Below are 20,655 nucleotides of genomic sequence, written 5' to 3'. Positions count from 1 at the left end.
TATGTGCAATGGAATATTGCTCACTATAAAAATAATAAAATTCTGCCATTTCAGGATGTAGCTGGACCTAGAGAATATTATGCTTAGTGAAATAAGTCAGATAAAGACAAATACTGTATGATATCACTTATATGAGGAATCTAAAAGATTAAAACAAAATGTATATTGAAAAACAGACTCACAGATCTAGAGAACAAACTAGCGGCTACCAGTGTGGAGAGGGAGAAGAGGCAAGATGGGGTATAGGACTAAGAGAAACAAACTACTATATATAAATTTGATATGCAACAAGGATATATTACACAGGACAGGGAATTATAGCCATTATTTTGTAATAACTTTTAATGGACTACAATCTATAAAGATACTGAATTACTATGTTGTACACCTGATATTAATACTGTAAATCAACTAATACATCAATAAAAATCACATAAAATAAAAAAACAAAAGTAATGGAGCAGTCAATAAAGTTATGGAATACCTATAGAATGGAATAATATGCAGCAATCAAAAACTGTCGAAGTATTCAATAACACCAAAAAAAGTTCTAGAAATTTTAACTTAAAAAGTCAGAAAATAGTATGATCCCTTTCAAAATAAAGTTAATAGGCATATTCTTAAAGAATGGAAAGGGCTTTCCTTGTGGTTCAGATGGTAAAGAATCTGCCAGTAATGCAGGAGAGCTGCGTTCGATCCCTGGGTTGGGAAGATCCCCTGGAGGAGGCATGGCAACCTACTCCAATATTCTTACTTGAAGAATCCCCATGGAAAGAGGAGCCTAGCAGGCTACAGTCCATGGGGTTGCAAAGAGTCGGACATGACTGAGCAACTAAGCACACAAAGAATGGAAAAAACTTCAAAATATTCATGGTGGTTATTTCTTGGTGGTAGACTATAGGTGATAAGCATTTTTAATATTTTGTTATCATTTTTTTCAATATTTTCCAAATTTTATACAATGAGAAAACATTAATTTTGAGGCTAGATGATTTTGATGATATTGATTTAAAAGCAAAATGTCTCAATTCCAGAAAAATAAATGACCTAATCAAAAAATGGGCCAAAGAACTAAATAGACATTTCTCCAAAGAAGACATACAGATGGCTAACAAACACGTGAAAAGATGCTCTTCATCACTCATTATCAGAGAAATGCAAATCAAAACCACAGTGAGGTACCATTTCATGCCAGTCAGAATGGCTGTGATCCAGAAGTCTACAAGCAATAAATGCTGGAGAGAGTGTGAAGAAAAGCGAACCCTCTTACACTGTTGGTGGGAATGCAAACTAGTACAGCCACTCTGGAGAACAGTGTGGAGAGTCCTTTAAAAACTGGAAATAGAACTGCCTTATGACCCAGCAATCCCACTGCTGGGCATACATACTGAGGAAATCAGAATTGAAAGAGATACATGTACCCCAATGTTCATCGCAGCACTGTTTACAATAGCCAGGACATGGAAGCAACCTAGATGTCCATCAGCAGATGAATGGATAAGAAAGCTGTGGTACATATACACAATGGAGTATTACTCAGCCATTAAAAAGAATACATTTGAGTCAGTTCTAATGAGGTGGATGAAACTGGAGCCTATTATACAGAGTGAAGTAAGCCAGAAAGAAAAACACCAATACGATATACTAATGCATATATATGGAATTTAGAAAGATGGTAACGATAACCCTGTATGCTAGACAGCAAAAGAGACACAGATGTATAGAACAGTCTTTTGGACTCTGTGGGAGAGAGAGAGGGTGGGATGATTTGAGAGAATGGCATTGAAACATGTATAATATCATATAAGAAATGAAAAAAAAAACTAAAAGCAAAATATCAATACAAAAAAAAGCTTGAAACTAGGTTTAAAATTAGATTTAGGCAAAATGTTCTTATCCTGTCCCTTTATGTATATAATGCCATCTACATTGCAAGGCTTGATTTAGGATCCTGCACATAGCAAACACTCAATAAATACAGCTAATATGAAATACATCCAGTTAATACTACACATCAACATCTACAGATGAAGATTAAGAAATGCATTTTTTAAATTTTCCCTTTTAACATCTTTATACTCATCAAAAATGTATTTCATTTGTTACACAGGGTCAGTTCAAAGAACACTTAATTACATATGGAAGAACCATGTGAAATTACAGCCAAAGCAATTGCTAATGCAGTTCGTGAATGTATTTTTGAGCATATTGCTCAAATGCTTAAAATGTCATTTAAAAAAATCTATCTATAACATTTTATAACTGGCCAGCTTTTATGACAATTTAAATTTTTCCATATGGCTAACAGCTGACAGTATTACGCCAGCTTTAGTATTCCTCTCCATTTTTTTATAAATATGAACTTTCAAAAACAGATTTAAATTATTGAGAAGAGAACTATGAATTTTTATAGAGCTCATGTTGACCTAGAGCTTCATATTACTTAAGCTAAACTTTATATCTTTTATATCATTTTTCTCCATAGAACACATGGAGTTGTAACTCTATGAAAATACTTAAGAGGTAATTTTCCAATCTCTTTAGTGCTATTGATTCTTCCATAACAAATTTTGTGCTAATAGCCTAGCTCAATCTGAGCTTTTGACTGTCGAAGGAGATCCAGATTAGAATCTCCCAAATGTTTATCATCGAGCAAGCCCTAGCTCCACATAAAAACATGAAAGTAGGATTCTGTGCTCATAGGAGCTTGGGAAACAGTTTTCCCATTGGCGAGTCACTGGCACATTAACACACTAAACCCGCGATTCTCAAGACTGTTGAGGAGGCTGGTGGAGAGGACATCTGGAAGACATCATCAGAATCAACATAAAATCTCATTCTCCTACCCCCACATATCCAACAACCCAGCAATCTTGAGGTGAGGATACACTTTGGGGTGAAGTAAATTAATCTTTTTTTTAATTGAAGTATATTTTATTTACAGTATTATATTAGCTTCAGGTATACAACATAGCAATTCAATATTTTATAGATTATACTCCATTTAAGATGATTACAAAATAAGGGCTATATTTTCCCCTGTGCTGTATAATATTTTCTTGTTGCTTACCTATTTTATACAGAATAGTTTGCATCTCTTAATCCCATACCCCTATCTTGTCCCTCCCCACTGCCCTCTCCCCACAGGTAACCACTAGTGTGTTCTCTACATCTTTTGAATCTGTTTCTGTTTTGTTAAATACATTTTTTAAAATCTGTTTTTTAAAAGTATCTCAGAGATTCTGAAATAGGGGCATGTCAGAGCGTTTAAAACTTTTTTATTAAAGGTAAGAATTTCTCCATTAATATACAGGCTGGACTTTTTAATCTTGCTATTTAACACACTGTTATAAGTAATATCTGGGCTTTCCTGATGGCGCAACAGTAAAGAATCTGCCTGCTAATGCAGGAGACGTGGGTTCAATCCCTGGTCAGATAGATTCCCTGGAGAAGGAAATGGCAATCCACTCCAGTATTCTTGCCTGGGAAATCCCAAGGATAGAGGAGACTGGCAGGCCACTGTCCATGGGGTCGCAAGAGTCAAACATGACTTGTTGTTAAAACAACAAGTAACATCTATTAATACCCCATATAACTAAGTGTTTTTCAGAACAGGGCTTAGAAAACACTGCACCCTGAAATGTAAGTTAACATCATTGCAATTATTATTCACCACACTGGCTTGAGAAAACCACCTGATTGAAGAGGTCACTAAAAGATGTAATCCATGCATGGGGCTCTGAAAGGTCTATGTGAAGTTTTCAAAGGTTGCCAGTTAAGATTTATTCTGAAACTGGGCAAGTATGCAATGAAAATACTCAACTAAAGGAAAATATAAAAGATGTCTATGACTTTGGGATAGGAAAAGCTTTCTTAAAATTCAGGCATCACCTTAAATATAAGATACAAGATTAATAAGCATTAGGCAAGTCTGTTTTTTACAACTGTACTGTCAAAAAGAAAATTAAATCCTTAGGTCTAAGTGTGCTATATATCCTTTTCTTTATGTACTCATTCACCAAATAGTTATTGTATACCTACTATGAAAGTTTGGAAATGATTTTTTTCAGAGACTTGTGTATTAGTTATTATTTTTTCACATAGAATTTCCTGCAGCGATCATAAGCCAAACTTTTCAGTCCCACAACAGTTAGGTAAAGTTTGAAACTGCGCTCTCTCTCTTAACACTGTTCTGTTTACTCCTTCCTTGGTCTTCACAACACAAGGCTTCTAGTACAAAACCGCACTATTATTCACATTTGACTTGGAGAGATTACATATTCCCCCAAAATGACAGATTGAACCTTCAGGTAGGAGCAATCACAATGCCTCGTCCTATATAATAGAACTATAAAAAACTTTGATTTGAGGGTTTTTTCCAACCATTGGGCTTCCCCTGTGGTTCAGCTGGTAAAGAATCAGCCTGCTATGCGGGAGATTGTGGTTCCATTCCTGGGTCGGGAAGATCCACCAGAGAAGGGATAGGCCACCCACTCCAGTATTCTTGGGCTTCCCTTGTGGCTCAGCTGGTAAAGAATCCACCTGCAGTGCGAGAGACCAGGGTTCGATCTTCCCTGGGTTGGGAAGACCCCCAGGAGAAAAGAAAGGCTACCCACTCCAGTATTCTGGCCTGGAGAATTCAATGGACTAGTCCATGGGTGTAGCAAAGAGTCAGATACAACTGAGCGACTTTCACTTTCAGCCATTATTTCTTTGAATACTTTTTTCAGCCCCACACTTCTCCACACTTTCTGAAATTTGGTTTAAATGACTGTCAGATCTTTTATTATAGTTCCATAGGTCCCCGAAGCTCTGTTCGTTATTCTTTAATCTATTTTCTCGGTTTTTCAAGTTGGGTAATTGCTATTACTCTAATTTTAAGTTCATATTCGTTCCTCTGTTCTGTGTATTACATCACTGAGCCTATCCAGTAAGTTTTTAGTTTTAGTTAACTGTATTTTTCCATTCTAACACTTCATTTGGTTCTTGTTCATATCTTCTATTTCTTTTTCTTTTTTGTAATTAGCTCTCATTCAATTTATTGTGCTTTGTTAATTACAACAAATTATACAGACATATGTAACCAAAGGGAGAAGGCAATGGCAACCCACTCCAGTACTCTTTTTGCCTGGACAATCCCATGGATGGCGGAGCCTGGTAGGCTACAGTCCATGGCGTCACGAAGAGTCGGACACGATTGAACGACTTCACTTTCACTTTTCCCTTTCATGCACTGGAGAAGAAAATGGTAACCTACTCCAGTATTCTTGCCTGGAGAATCCCAGAGACAGAGGAGCCTGGTGGGCTGCTGTCTATGGGGTCGCACAGAGTCGCACCAAGTTGGACACGTGACTTAGCAGCAGCAGCATGTAACCAAATACATAGGCTGCAATAGTCATGGTGCTGATTTCTGTCAGTCGGAATTATGGAATTTCCTCCTTTATTTTTTTAATTTATTTTTCACTGAGGGATAATTGCTTCATAATGTTGTATTGGTTTCTGCCAAACAATAAGGCAAATCCGCCATAAGAATACACGTCCCCTCCCTCCTGAAGAGCTTCTATTTCTTTGTTGATACTTTCATTTTATCATTTGTTTCAAGTGTGTTAACAGTTGCTGATTGAGGCATTTTTATGATGGGTTGCTTTAAAACTCTTGTCAGATAATTCCAATATCTATGCCACTTTGGTGGGCTTCCCAGGTAGCACTAGTGGTAAAGAACCTGCCTGCCAATTCAGGAGACATAAGGGATGCAGGTTCAATCCCTAGGTTGGGAAGATCCCCTGGAGGAAGGCATGCCAACCCACTCCAGCATTCTCGCTTAGAGAATTCCATGGACAGAGGAGCCTGGTGGACTACAGTCCATGGGGTCACAAAGAGTCGGACACGCCTGAGAGTCCCAGCACACATGCAGGCACACACCGCCTTGAGGCTGCCTGGCTTCGGTTCATTGTATTTTCTCATTCCAGCTGAGATTTTCATGGCCTTTGATAGACACATGATTTTTTACTGAATTCTGAATATTGTGGGTATTCAGTCCTGAGAATTTTGGATGGAAGAAGTCGTCTGTCTTAGCAGGCTTCTGCGGACACAGTCCCAGCTGGGAGAGAGAGAGCTGCCTCATTTCTTCTGGGTAGGAATGAAATTCAGTCTCCCTACTACACCTTCCTAACATCATCCCAGCTGGGAAAAGACAAGGTGCTTTGTCACTGCTCCACACATGGCATCCACTAACACCTCGGCTCATGCACAGTGGCTCATGACCCCTGGAGGAAGGAGCAAGCCTCAGATCCCCTCAGCCTCAGGCACAATCCTAGTGAGGAGTGGGAGAAATGCCTCCTTCCATGTGAGAGTGGAAGTCCTGGCTGCTCACTCATCTTCTGCTGGCAAGGGTGGAAGGAAGACCTCAATTTTTTTCCCACGGTATTTGGATAGAGCAGGGACCTTATTTTCTAGAAGTTTTCCTTCTTACTAGGTAGATGCTTCCTGGGACTTTTGCTAAAGAGATCAGGCTTTTACTGAACTTCTTCTGGTCTGTAATGTTGGCGTTTCTTGGTTCCTGGCTTCTCCAGCTCCAGTTTGGGATATATATGGCAAAGATAAAACCCTCACCATGTTGTTCCTCAGACCCCAGGGTTAACTGGGCTGCCTTCTATTCTTCTTTCAGAATTTTCTTACACTTGTTTCATATGTAATTTCCAAGAGTGCTTAACAGTATTTAACAGGAGGAATAGGGAGAAGGGCATGCATCCTAGTTTTTCTAGAACCAGAAATCAATGTATTTAATTCTAACATTCTACATATTTTATGTATTTCATTTCTCAAAAAATTTTTGTGATCTGAAACTATTGAGATTTCATTCATTTGGAGGCTCACTTAGAAATGTTTTTCATAACTACTGTATCTTTACATATTTCTCTGAGAAATTTTCATTGTACCGTTAAAATTTTCTTAATCTGCAATGCACATCAAATTGCATTTTTTATGCAAACCTATGTTTCTTGGAAGGTATAACATGCACAATCACAAACTCAATTTTAATGAAAGTACAGAGATAGTATATGATCATTCCACATGGGCAAAGGATGAGATTCTACTCATCATATCTTTCATAGACTTTTTCCAAATGCACACAACCAAAGCCTGATTATTCTCTTAATTTCAGCCTCACCTGAACAGATGTTCCTAGTTGATTTTCTTCTACTTGTGCACTGATAGTCTCATTTATTCTGATTATCATTTTGTGTTTTTATTGAGCATGATCTTCTATTTGCTCATTTTCATTCCCCATTCTTGTCTGAGCACCTCCATCATCTTTCACACAGTTTGCTTTTGATGTCTGAAAAAGCCAATAATACCCACAAATTTGCTGTGGCTCAGATGCTCACTACAAAAGTCTTTTCCTTTTCAGTCCATCTCCTGAAGATATTTTCCTGGCAGGCAATAAAACAACTTTGGAGAAATAATGTCTCATTTACTTCTTTCTACTTAATTTGCTTTTTAAAATTTTTCTTATCTTGAGAATTTATATGAGAGCAAAACTTCATTGTTTTGAGCCTGTCTCATGAACTAAACATAACCTTTGACAACATTTCAGTGATACAATGCTCATTTGGATATTTTACTAAAAATGTAAAACCTGTTTGGTGTAGCAAGCCATGCTCACCACTGGGTTTTTCACATCTGCACTATTTTGAAACAAAGGATCTTAACATCTAAATAATCTTGTCCCTGACTGTTGTTTTGGTTTGCACTGGGGTTTCACGAAACTTAATAGACAGATAACATAAATTCACACAAGTAAATTAATTCTAAAGCTGATTTGTACGCTGTGCGACACCACTTTTTTTATTTTTTGCAATCACCTAAGAAAGGATATTTTTAAGCAAAGAAAATAGAGTCTAAAAAAATCATAGAAATACTAGGCCTGCTGTTCTGATTTTTGCTCTTCTTGGCACGTATAGATTTGCAACTGAAGTCCTTTTGGCTCCTATGATGTCATTATAGAAATGCCGTCTTGCAAATCCTTCCCATTTGTCTCTTTCACTGCCTGCTCTATAGTTGAAACAATTCTTTTCAAAATAATTTATAATTTGTTTTGTATGACACCAGTGACATTTATTACAGGTGTCAAGTTCAGCAAAAGATACCCAATTATTTCCATTTAATTCATTTATCAAATGCTAAGGTCTATGGCAAGAATTTAGAGGTCATGTCCCTTAGTATCTCACAGTAAAGAGGAAGGACAGTTTTGTTCTCAGTCAGATTAGCTAACTTGGAAGACCATGGTCAACAGGAAATCTTCCAGAGAAGAAGAAATGGTGGCTTTGAACAGAGATGCTTTGGATAAGGGTCAAAGAGTAACCACAGTACAAACAGTTAATTTGATTTGCTGTCATTTTTTTCTTTTAATTTCAGAAGGTGGCTGTTTTCCATTATTTCTCTAAAACTGTGTTAGTTTATTTTTTTTTCAAATTGTTAAATTACATGGGTAAAAGTGATTCTTCGGATAAATCTGACTCTTCAACCTCAATTATTATCTAATGAGTGTACTATTACACACACAGTGGGATTAACTTTGAAATGCAGGTGGAAACCATGTTCAATTTATCTCCCATTACTGCACATCATAAAGCTTTAATGCAACACAAATACTGCCCCCAAATTATTTCTCTTCATTGAAATTTTACCTGAAGAATTTATCATCACAAAATGGAGTTTATAGGACTCTGCATCTATCTGTTAGACAACAAATTTCCTTATCCACCATCTTTGCCTCCACTCATAGGAGAGAATATTCCAAACTATAGGGCTCAGCACCCGCTTTAGTTTCATTCACTCCATCCAATATAGGACAAAAACGATTGTTAGATAAAACTGTAGTATCACTCTCTTATTAACTTTCATTCATACTTGTTTATAACTGGAGCTGAAAAAAACTGGCCATCCTCGCATTTTAGATGTAGGAATGCTCAAACTCAAAGAAGAAAGTATTCTAAATTTGTGTTCAATGACATCTTAAATTGCACTATTTTTTAAACTAAACCATTTTTCACTCGTATTTCAATATTAACTGCTTTAATGTATTATGAGTATTACAAATCTACTCAAAAAATAATATTATTTGGGCAGATTGAAGCTCTTCACTAGTCTTTACAAATAAAAGATTCTCAAACTGATGGCCAGAAAACGTCTACATTCTGGGAACTTGCATGTGCATGCACACACCTGCTCAGTGGTGCCCAACTCTTTGCATTTGCAACCTTATGAACGATAGTCCTTCAGGCTTCTCTGTCCATGGAATTTTCCAGGCAAGAATAATGGAGTGGGTTGCCATTTCCTACTCCAGGGGAATTCGCCTCCCAGAATTGAATTCCCGTCTCTTGTGTCTCCTGCATGGGGGGTGGATTTTTTTTTACTGCTGCAGCACCTGGGAAGCCCCTGGGTCCTTGGAGAATGCGTAAAAGAGATGTCACTTTGAATTGCAACAAAGATCACTAGTGAGGGAAGGCCCTTCAAATAGACCCCTGACTGGCTATCACACACAGTTGTATTATCATGGAAGCTGGTCTTTGGCTAAGAATACTCCACTGCATGACCCTCACACTGGCACTTGCACTCTAGAGTCTCTTTTTCTTGCAACATGAAAAAGTAGAAAATTTTCTTTCTGGGATGCTGAATGCGTTCATGTTTAATTCTTCATATAACTAATCAAACATCTGCAAGTTAATAGCACCTTGAGGTCTTTTAAATTTATTATTGTGCATTTTTTCCCTCTCTTGGACCACATATTCCCTTTTCTTCATCCATCTGCCCTTATTTCTCCTACTATATCTACCTATTTCTTGCAAAGAAATGGGACTCAAACATTTTCACTTGCAGCACTCCTTCCCCAGAGTCAGTGCCAACAAACTGCAACCATTCACCAGCCCTGGTGTGCTCAAACACTTGCGTACATCCCCACTAGAAACACTAAGAGACAGCAAGCAAGCATCTAGTGTGGATACAGAGCTAACATCCACCACTTGGCAAGCTGTGTTTGGGGAGGCTTACTTAGCTCTCATTCTGGGATTATTATAAAAATAAATCTTTTAGCATTTGTTTGGGATTAAAAGTGAGGGAATCTAGACTCACATTTTAAAATGCACATTCTGATGAATAATAAATACACTTAGTAAATATACATTAAGGGAGAATTATATTTTCTGCAGCTTGTTGTGTTTTACTGAAAGCATTCTCCACATAACAATGAATTAACAGAACCCAAATATCGGATGAAGTCGGAGTGGTGAGTATAATTTGTATCATCTAGTAGAAATTAAAGAGGTGGAAACAAGAGCAGATCAAAATGAAAGGGCTTGTTGTGAGAGGACAGAAGAGCGGCCTGCAGGGCGATACAGCCCAACACATAGGAGGCTGCCCAGGGTGTGTTGGAGAGCCCTGGGCTCAGAGCAAACAACTGTGAGTTCGAATCTTGGGTTCATCACCAGTCCCCAGCCTCTCAGGTTCCTCAGCGGCCAAAGGGAATTAAAATGCCTGTGAGGACCTCAGAATTACTTGTAAACTGTTTAATGACAGATAGGAAGGGCAGAAGTCCTTTAATTTCAGGATCAAGGAGACATCTGAGAAAATGATTCCATCAGGTCAACCACAAGCATATCGATGAAATCAATGTTCTGCCCCCTTCACTCCTCCCCTTTTTCATGATCATTTCCATAGCCCTTGCCTTCCAAGCCCCAAGCTGTGATCATGAGCACAAAATATTCACCTTCTCTCTGCTTAGTCTTCCCTTCATGCATACTCCGTCATCTGCTGGACAACACCCTCCCCAACTCACCACATCAAAGTTTAATTGTCCTGTACCCCCTTTATTGTGAACCCCATTTGCTGTCAACACCACACAGGAAGAACACACAAGTTCAGGAATCAAAGACTCTAAATTCTAGCTCTTATGCTTGTGAACTGAGACTTTGGCAAATAATTTAACCCCATGTGCCTTAGCCTCCTCCTCATCATACCTGAAGCTCATAACAGTATCAGTTTCATAGCACTCTTGTGAAGGTAAATAATAAGGATAAAATCTCTGGCACAGAGCCTAGCTCATAAATAAACACTTAATAAATGTAAGTAGTATTATTTGATCTAAAATGTTAATAGACATCAGCTTAAGGTCATTCCTCCAAAGCAACTCCCAATTTTACCAGCAGCCTTAACGTAAAGGACAGCATAGTTGTGTGATTTTTAAACACCATGACAAAGTGCTAGGGGAGATACTTAGGGGCGAGAGCAAAGGGTCCCTTAGGATAGGCTATTCCAACTTTAGTACCGGATAGTCCACCATCCAGACCAGCCCACTGGCTGTGATTGTGTCCATACATCCCCTGCCTCCTTTGCAGAACAACAGAATATGCAGAGACCTGGACCAGAAGACACAAGGGAATATCTGTCAGGACACAGTTTCCTCTGGGACCTTGTTAAATGATCTGCTTTTTATCCAGAACTGGGTAAACAGAAGTACTTCCTCAGAAACAAGTAAACATTGTACTATGCAGTGATTTCACAACCACTCTTTAATAGTCCATTACCAGCTTTTCCAGACAAGCAATCAGCGAACCTGCATTTTTGTGAAAGGACAGTTGTTGCTTTGTTTATGGCCTGGGGGTGTGGGGGGAGACAGGAGGGACAAGACAGGTGACGCTAAAATTACTTGCCCTCTTTGAAGCTTTCCAGGTAAGCTGTGCCCAGACTCAAGGACAGTGTGTTAAGACTGACTCCTGTGTCGCCCCGGAGAAGCCCTGGGAATTTTAATTGAAATTACTTTTCTGCACTGGCATGCTGCCTTATTTACAATTTGTATTATGAAGGACAATGCTAAATAATAAGGGTGACTTTTTTTAAATACAGACTTCAAAACTGTATACTGGCTGCCCTCCCCTCTCCACCTAAGAAATAAACACAAGATTTTTTTTTTTTTTCCACTAAAGGACAGTAAACTTCTTTGGTTATCGATATTCAAAAACCAAACTAAAACAGCACAAAAACCAAACTAAAACAGCACAAAAACCAAACTAAAAAAGCTTTAATGGGAGAATGTCCCCAAAGCAGATAGCTACTCATGGAAATGGAAACAAGTAGAAGAACAAACAAAAAATCTTCCGGGGTTTATTCTATATTTCAAAGCTGCATTAAAGTCACAGTTCTTCTCATTGCAAGATGGTTCCTAAACCTTCATGAAACTGCCACAAAACAGGAAGTTCACACTATTACTTTTTCAGTATTATCTTCCTTTCTCAATTCAGCTTTAGTTTATCCACTAACTTAACAGAATAATACTTTCTGAATAGGAAAACCTGGTAACTTCCCATGAATACCTTTCCTGCCAAGTCCCCTGCCCCTGGCTCTCATTTCTAGAGTGTTCTCAGCTGGTGGCTATGCTGCCTTCCTGTGACTTAAGAACAGCTTTTTCCAGAAGGAAATACAATGCTAAACAAGATTTATCTTTTCAAAAGTGCATCTGGCTTAGAGAAAATGATGCTTACCTAGTTGTAAGATAGAATGGTAATATGCGGAGGTGGGTAAATCAAAGTCTGCTCTTGAGAGGAGACAATCTCAAAAAACCTTCCAACTTCTCAATGTAGGAACATGGAAATCCTTTCTCAGGGCCCAGATATGTGCCAGAGGTAATATGCCAAGAGATACATTATTTCCCTGGGATAGGCTACTATGATTATCTATCCTATTATGAGTCAAGCCCTTGAAAATCCAAAGGTAAGTAGCAGTTAAACAGCTATAAAGAGTGGCTTATGAGAATTCTGAGGAAATATGATGAGGTGACAATGCTGTGAAACTCACTGCAGAAATAAATCCCTCAGTATGGAAAAAAAAAATGTGTCCTATATGGCAGATTCTAAGTTTTCTCTCCTTTTTCATTCATGATCTTCTCTCTTCTATCCACCTCTTCCATTCTTTTTCCTTCTTTCTTCCATTCTATTTCATTTTTCCAGTTTATTTTTCTCTCTCTCTACTCCCTCTGCCTCTGTATCCCCATCTTTCTTGCTTGGATTTTCCTTTTTTTTTTTCATTTCCACATGTCATTACTCACCCCAGTGACGTGTCACAATATTGCATGCAAGTTCATTGTAAGCACATTTTGGTTCCCTGTTGTTACGTTTCTAATCCATCAAAGTTAACATTTTTATATCACTCTTTCTCTGCCCAAAAGGAAACCAAGTTAAGATACTTTTGATTTTTATATGATATGTCTCTATACTTGAAAATCACTCACCCAAAATGGGGAGAGGAAGGAGGTGAGGAACGGAAGATACAATCCTTATCCTCAAAAAAAAAAAGCCAAAGCTGTAAGGAACTCTTCAAACTAGATCCCTTTTATCCCATTTGTCTTGTTTCCCAGCTTTTTTTTTTTAACATTTACTCATTATAAATTTATTGAGTACTTAACGCTTGCCAGGAAGTTTAGGCATACAAACAATAGGTTGGTAGAAGGATTATAAGGAAAGGAGAAAGGTTTTTCTACTTTTTTCTCCCAAATGTATTCCTTTTCTTTGTGAGGAAACCAGAGCAGAAAGAAATAAAAGGTCAGAAACAAACCCGTACACACCACCCACACGCACCCACCTGGATCTAGTGCAGGAACATCTGCTTGCCTCCTTTCCCCAGCCCCACCCTCCCTGTAGACCTCACCCTGAGACCTGACCTTTCTTCCAGGCACACTGAAGAAAAAAATGTGAGAGAAAGCATTAACCAGAGGCCAAATTCTTTCCTTCACCAATCTAAAGAACTCTGAGCAAAAAGTTCAGATGTGCAGTTTGTTGGTGGTACTCTGACAGGTATATATGGCCACCTGCCCTGCAAGGTGGATATTATCTTTCTTGAACATTGAGTTTCAGGGAGGTGATTGAAACACTTGGTTCAGCAAGTATGTGGCAGCTTCTAAATCAGTTATCTGACTATGAGACCCACTCTAGTTCACTGCCACCTTCTCTACCTTAACAAACTCCAGCTCTGACTTGAACACTCAGTCAAGTTTCCTTCCTACTAAACTGATCCTTCCTTCTCTTGCCTCAGGCCCCTGACACCATCTCTGTTACACAGCACATTGTTGACAATTCTTTACTCCTTGGTTATTTTGCCCACTCACTTTTGCACTGCTACAGGGCAGAGTAACCATCCTGTTCACCTTTGAGGCTCCCATACTCTCCATGCAGCACCTTATACTCAGGGTTTCAATAAATGTCAGTCGCATCAAATTAAGTGGAACACCAAAATACGGTAAAGCACATTGGGTTTACAAAACCTATGTTATCCTCAATAAATGAATAAATGGTAAAGCAGTATGATAACCATGGAAAGAAAAGAGGCTCTAAGTCTGAAATAGCACTTCTGCTGCTTCAGATGGACAGGCAGCTCAGGAAACACAATTTTCCATGGGGAACCCATGAGAGACTGAAGGACAAGAACCAGAGAACCTGATGGGTGGATTCGGGGTTATAAAGCTGATAAATAAGACAGAAAGTGTGTTTGGGCAAGCCTAACAAGATAAGGGTTAACTTACTGAGGAGAGAGGTAGAAAAGACATATTCTCTCATCAGTGATTCCAAAATAACCTCTAGTAGTTGGGGCTCTGAAACCATGGGTTAAATCAGTGTCACCTGCCTTCACTAATTAAGGTTGTTTTAAGACTTACTTGTCCTACAATCTGGCACGTGGCCTGAACAACAGGATGCAAACTCCAGTTACTTTCCGGGACCTAGCAGTCAGCGCCATCAGATTTGAGCTGAGCAGAGAGAGTCAGCAGAGTCGCATTGAGACCTCCCTGCCCCCAACCCTTCAACTGGGCATGCGCGTGTGTCCACGGGGTGACCTTTTGACGTAAACTCCACCCTCAGAAGACGCCCATAGTCTAGTCACACCTGCAGGATGACACTTACCACAACTTTTTCCAAACACTTTTCCCCACCCTCCAGATGCTCCCCACACCCTGGACCGCTCAGCTTCCTTATTCACTGTTGCAAAAATACCTCAGCCCCTTTCTTGAGGAGGCAGATTTGAGAATGGTTCTCTCTTCGCCTTGCCTGACTGCCTTGTGAATATCCCCCTCGGCTGCAAATTTCAGCATGTCAGTGTTTTTGGCTTGCTTGGCTTGGGCAAAAAAAACCTAGTTGGGTTACAGTTCTAGTGTTATATCCAATTAACTGGTTATGTAGAGGACACATAATCTTATACTCACCCTTAGACAGAATTTTTCTTAGCCAGTATTTTTGTTCAGCTTTATTGAGATACAATTGACGAATAATATTGTAAGATACCTAAAGCATACATCATGGTGACTTGATATACATTTACACTGTGAAAGGATCCGTCACGTCACACTTATATTTGGGGGAATTGAGAACATTTAATTCTGTCTCTTAGCAAATTTCAATTATATAATACAGTGTTAACTGCTGTAGTCATCATGTTTTACTTTATATCCTCAGACGTTATTCATCTTATAGCTGAAAGTTTGAACCCTTTTACCAACCTCTCCCTATTTCCCCCACCCTCTCAGCCCCTAGCAACTACTTTTCTACTCTGTTTCCGTGAATTTGACATTTTTTAGATCCTATGTGTAAGTGACTATGCAGTGTTTGTCTTTGGCTTATTTCACTTAGCATAATGCCTTCAAGGTACATCCATGTTATTGCAAAAGCAAGATTCCTTTATTTTTTAAAGCTAAAATATGCATATATATATACACACACACACACACACACACACACACACATAAAGTCACATCTTTATCCATTCATCTGTTGCTGGACACAGGTTGTTTCCATATCTTGGCTGTGGTGAATGATCTTAGCTGAAGTTTTAATTCAGCTTAAACTAACAGATATAGAGGTAAGTTACCACCCTCCCACCTTTAACTGAAGTTTGAGCAGATCTTTAAACAAACCTCTCTTTGAATTGTATCAACCATAGATAACAAATACAACCTTCACTATGAAGTGACATCACTTGTCTTATGGTTTTTGCATGGATTCCTACTACTTTAAAACATTTCTCAAATTTTTTTCAACACATGATAAACTTTTATCATTGAAATTATGAAATTCTGCCTAGATTTTTTTATTTCAATTTGGAAGAAAATGTCACTTATTTGTATATAAAGTGCTTTTGTGTATGCTATGTTTTTGTGTGTGCTACACTTTTGTGTATGCTTAGTTTTCTGGCACTGAAGATTGAAAGTGTCAGACTTAATTTTGGGGGGCTCCAAAATCACTGCAGATGGTGATTGCAGCCATGAAATTAAAAGACACTTACTCTTGGAAGAAAAGTTACAACCAACCTAGATAGCATATTCAAAAGCAGAGACATTACTTTGCCAACAAAGGTCTGTCTAGTCAAGGCTATGGTTTTTCCAGTAGTCATGTATAGATGTGAGTGTTGGACTGTGAAGAAAGCTGAGTGCCGAAGAACTGATGCTTTCGAACTGTGGTGTTGGAGAAGACTCTTGAGAGTCCCTTGGATGGCAAGGAGATCCAACCAGTCCATTCTAAGGAGATCAGTCCTGGGTGTTCATTGGAAGGACTGATGCTAAAGCTGAAACTCCAGTCCTTTGGCCACCTCATGCGAAGAGTTGACTCACTGGAAAAGATTCTGATGCTGGGAGGGATTGGGGGCAGGAGGAGAAGGGGACGACAGAGGATGAGATGGCTGGATGGCATCACTGACTCGATGGACGTGAGTTTGAGTGAACTCCAGGTGGGAGGCCTGGAGTGCTGCAATTCATGGGGTTGCAAAGAGTCGGACACGACTGAGCGACTGAACTGGAATGAACTGAACTGAACTGAACTGAAGACTGAAAATTCAATTTTTTAGGTCTGCAAAATAAAATGTGATTTAGTAAGGTAAATTATTTAGAATGGTGGGGAATGTTGTATTTTGCTTAACTCTAAGTTAAATGAACTATTCCTATTCACCATAAGAAGGAGACTGATTCTCAAAATGTGGGCAGTATTCTCACAAGACTTAATAAAAGTTTATAAATCTGTCTTGATTTCACTGGGGTCTTGAGTTCTTAGAAAGTCATTACAAACATTACAGTCATTACAAATTCTAATTATACAGTATGATCAGGGTAGAAGTTATAAGATTCTAGCCATTATCCATGAACAGAAGGTACGTGGATTATTTTAATGGCATTGTTGGAAGAGACTTAGCTGGGCCCTAGACAAGCTGTGAATAGTTCATTTCAGGTACCTCCTTTCCGCCCTCATCCACATCTCCATTCTATTTTTCTGCTTTCCTCCTTCCATTTCCTGTCTCTATTCCATCCCCCAAATTCCTCTAACTTGCTTTTGTTGTGGTGGTGGTTTAGTTGCTAAGTCATGTCTGACTCTTTTGCAACCTCATGGACTGCAGCCCACCAGACTCCTTTGTCCATGGGATTTCCCAGGCAAGAATATGGGAGTGGGTGGCCATTTCCTTCTCCAGGGGATCTTCCCAACCCAGGATCAAATCAGAGTCTCCTGCTTGGCAGACAGATTCTTTACCACTGAGCCACCTGGGAAACACCTAACTTGTTTTATGTTACAGCTGATCACTGCTAACATAGATATTAGTTAGGGATGAGGATAAGATTGCTATGATCCAGGAATATGTATTTGTCCTCTCAAGGAAGCTGCGTAAATAGGTGTCTCCAACACCCCCTCCTCTCCCACCCATGACTGAGACAAATGGAGAAATGACCTATGCTTCATGGTGGTTTAGTCGCAAAGATGTGTCAGACTCTCGCTACCCCATTTACTGTAGCTCGCTATGCTCCTCTGTCCATGGGATTTCCCAGGCAAGAATACTGAGTGGGTTGTCATTTCTTTCTCCAGGTTATCTTCCCAACCGAGAGATCAAACCAGAGTCTCTGCGTCTCCTGCATTTGGCAAGCGGATTCTTTACCGACTGAGCCACCAGGGAAGACTTATGCTTAATTTAATACAAAAAGCACTTACTGATCTGACCCCTGGCTTTGTAGTTCAATCTACGGGGCTCCTGAGCACAAACCTACAGCCAGCTTTCATTTCATGTCATGCTGTCTTGGCATCCCACTTGCTTTTTCTTCTACCTGGTAAAACCTAACTTGCACCCATCCCTCCCCACCCTACCCCACCCCATACCACAATCACCTTCACCTTAATGACTGCCTTTGGAGGAGGGCTCAAATAAATACGGCAGGGAGAAGCTCTCCCAGGCCTCCCAGCCCACTTTAGATGCCCCTCCTCCACACATCCCTGGCACTCTAGGTGCTTTAGGACACTTACTATTTCATACAATAATTATTGGTTCCTTTCTCTGTTTTTCCCCTAGCTAGACTGTAACCTCCTTACAGCCTTATCAGTCTTCATATTTTCAACGTCTAGCAAATTGCTCAGGACTCACAGCTCATTAAGGCTGAACAAATGAAAGATTGCAAGGAAATGAAGGAGGTTTGGGATACAGTGTTTCAAGGAGGGTGGAATTTTTTAATGCTGGAAATACTCATTTAAAATGTTGTCAACCTCCACTGTAGAATATAGGACTTAATATGCACAGAGCCAATAGCACTATAAAGTTTCCTGGGTTTTTTTGTTTAAAAAATTCCTGATACTAGCTTATTAACTTTTCATTTGTTCCTTTCTCACTAAAGAAGAGCACAAAGCAATCCCATTATTTAGGCTTCCCAACTGTCTAAGTTCCAGATAAATAGGCTCACCGAGTTTGTGTGTGCTTTTATGCACTTTAATCAATATATTTCCCAGTCTGAACAAGACAATAAATTAATTCCTGTCTTTTTTAAACTAGTTTCCACTTACTCAAAGATGTCACTACCCAACTTGGAAGTAGCCTTGAAGAATGAAAAAAACAGATTCCTTGAAGAAGTTAGTACCCTTGCAAGTTTCAGTCCTGACTCTGCCTCTGTAGACTTGGGAAAATTACATAACATTTACAGACCTGATTCCTCACCTATAAAACATAGGAGTTGGACCAGTTGATTTTTAAGCTGCCTGTCAGTTTTAAAATTCTATTATTGTATAAATCTTTAATTCTAACATACAGCAGGTAGACCCTGAAAAGTGCTAGAAATGACAATGCTGTACTGTCACACGAAGAAGATAATCTCCATCACAGGCAATTCATTTTAAAATTCACGACCAAGTCAAGTTGGCACGTACTACATCTGAGAGGGTAAGAGTAATAAATGCATCTATGGAAAGAGCAGGAAGCAAGGGGAAGCAGACCCATGCACTCTATGAGACAGTAGACAGCCTAAATGTATTTTCTCACACTGATGTATTTTAAATTTGTGACTATGAATATACCACAGTGAACAGCTTGAAGTTCTTTGGAACAAACATCGTCTCGTCTAAGGTCACTCCTGAAGGAACAGCAATAATAACATTTGGCATATGTAGATAGAGTTCTCTGCAAAGTGGAGCATGGAGAATTATACTCTGCATGTTCCAGAAAAGATGATCCATGATTCAGGTGAAAAAAAATGTCAGGTACATTTTTGACAGTGGCAGCAAACCCAAGCACTATAACCATACAATCAATATGGACACCCTCATTAAAATCCCCAAGTAGCTTCGAGTTTGATTTTCAGCAAGTCTGGACAGGAATAATGGATTTCGTGGCCTGGAGGAACATTAGAAGTTTTAATAAAAGGAACTTAGACTTACCAGTGCTGGCCCTGGTTCCATGGAAGCCCTGGCTCCCTCTATACAACAACACAGGATGAACCTAATTCCTTGCCTCAGATTCTTGTTATTCAATTTAAAATGCCATTTTATAGACAGCCTGATAATTTCTTCTCAAAAACACATTCATAAAAATTGCTTTAAAATTCTGATCAATGTTTTCAGTTCACATAGATATTAAACTGAATTTCCTAAAGCCTGAAAAGCTAATTATGCATTCAATTAGAGTTTCTTAATAAAGATTAAAACTCTGAAGTCTATTACAAGCACATATTTAATTCAACTGCCATTTTATCCATGCCATGGAAGTGTAAGTGGTAACAATGAATATAAATTATAATACATGCCATAGAAAGAATGCTATTTGTCCAAGTACGTTCCTATAAAGAATTAAATTTTGCTATCAGTTCCACGATCTAGTTAAAATTGGTATTCTTTATTTGGTCTTTCAATGTAGTCCAATTTCCTACTTTGAAAAACAAATTCTAGGGAATAAAGAAAAGAGATTAATTTATCATTAAGACTCTGCTTAATTGAAGTCAATTCCGAACAAACTTGAATTCAATTTCTGCTCATTAAATTGAATGTGCTCTGCGTTCCTCTCTGCATTGCTTTGAGCAAGCAGCTGAGAACAAGGGACTAACATCAAAATTATTAAATTGAGGAGATTTTATTTGGTCTTCACATGCCAGAGCCGCTTTGATGAGGAGCTGTTTTGGCACTGAAAGGAAAGAAGAGCAGCTGGAGGAAAAATCAAATGAAACTAAGCCTTGGAAAATTGAAGAAAACGCAAGCTTAATAATATTTAATAATTAAATTTCCACAAACAATAGCGGCAAATGAAGTAATCTGCAAAGTCTGTGAACTCATTTGCATAATTGATGCCGGTCCCCTGTAAATGAATAATGAAGATAATAAAAGA

At 38.8% G+C, this 20,655-nt stretch overlaps 1 protein-coding gene across 1 annotated transcript in view; it reads left to right on the top strand.

Annotated features, from left to right (window-relative positions):
* The window catches only part of LOC133244326 (craniofacial development protein 2-like), a gene marked incomplete at both ends in the record, with an annotated part of 208,042 nt that overhangs the window by 33,765 nt on the left and 153,622 nt on the right, over window positions 1-20,655 (top strand).

The sequence above is a fragment of the Bos javanicus genome, chromosome 3 (assembly GCF_032452875.1).
Source record: "Bos javanicus breed banteng chromosome 3, ARS-OSU_banteng_1.0, whole genome shotgun sequence".
Classification (NCBI taxonomy): domain Eukaryota; kingdom Metazoa; phylum Chordata; class Mammalia; order Artiodactyla; family Bovidae; genus Bos; species Bos javanicus.
This window is presented reverse-complemented; position numbering and strand designations above follow the sequence as displayed.